The sequence below is a fragment of the Sinocyclocheilus anshuiensis genome, unplaced genomic scaffold, assembly GCF_001515605.1.
Source record: "Sinocyclocheilus anshuiensis isolate Anshui unplaced genomic scaffold, SAMN03320099.WGS_v1.1 scaffold241, whole genome shotgun sequence".
NCBI classification, from domain to species: domain Eukaryota; kingdom Metazoa; phylum Chordata; class Actinopteri; order Cypriniformes; family Cyprinidae; genus Sinocyclocheilus; species Sinocyclocheilus anshuiensis.
The window spans coordinates 481,547-482,743 of record NW_015540865.1 but is presented as its reverse complement, the minus strand read 5'-3'; positions in this window follow the sequence as shown (position 1 = coordinate 482,743).

Genomic DNA, 1,197 nt, shown 5'->3' with positions numbered 1-1,197 from the left:
ACTGTAGTTCTAAAATAAATATGAATATGCATTAATTCATCTCACTCACACAAAAAACAAAACAAAACACAGATTCAGTATTCCTCAAAATGAATAAAAATAATGCAACTCAGAATATGACGCAAACCTGCAATAATTAAATGTTTAAACAACACAAATCTGCTTTATGTATTTAATCCCATTCTATTAACTTCTGACCTTCGATGATCCAGTTCAACCGTACTAATAAGCACAAATTACTCTAGACAAACATTTGTGTGTCTTTGTTTATTGCTGAAGTGTGTTGAAATGTCGTCTTCTGCGTTCTACTGTACGGACGTAAATGTACTTTCCCTTCAGCCTGAGGCTTATTCATTTCACTTTTGGTGTGAAAACGCTTTTATATTTGCCAAAAATAGAACTTTTTTATTTTAAAAACAAACAAGCAAGCCCTGTCCAGATTTAAAAAGTAACGCAAAAGTAACGTAATGCATTACTTTCCATAAAAAGTAACTAAGTAACGTAATTAGTTACTTTTTTATGGAGTAACGCAATATCATAATGCATTACTTTTAAAAGTAACTTTCCCCAACACTGCTCACCAGACATCAACAGCTCTTTGAGAATGAAACAGATGTAAATTCCATACGACTATAAAGCGCTTGCACATCGAAGACGTCTGAAGATAATAAATGAGAAACACTCGTGTACTGAGGCTTGCAGAAGCCCACGGCTTTAACTCAGAGCTCATTTATTGAGTGGGAAGATGTGAAATCAGGTTGGAGTTCACTGCCTCTCGATATGAAATAAAAGCGTCTGCTGGCAGAATTATTCAGCTGAAAGAGAAACATACGGCTCACTGCAAACCTGGAGGAGATGAGAACGCATCGCTCCCGATGAAGAGAAACTCAGCTGCGCATTACATTCATCTTTAATATAACGACCCGAGCTGAGAGAGTGAGCTCAATTAGAACAAACCCTGCCGTATGGGTCGCAGAAACCAGGCAGCAAAATCCTGATCATCTAATCGCCAAAATGATCTGTATTTGACTACTGTATATGATCCTGAGCTTGACTGTTATAAAGCCCAGTGCTATCCTGATATAATGCAAAATACAACGTATGTGTAAATTACAATTCAGTGATAGCCAGTGTTGGGGAAAGTTACTTTTAAAAGTAATGCATTACAATATTGCGTTACTCCATAAAAAAGTAACT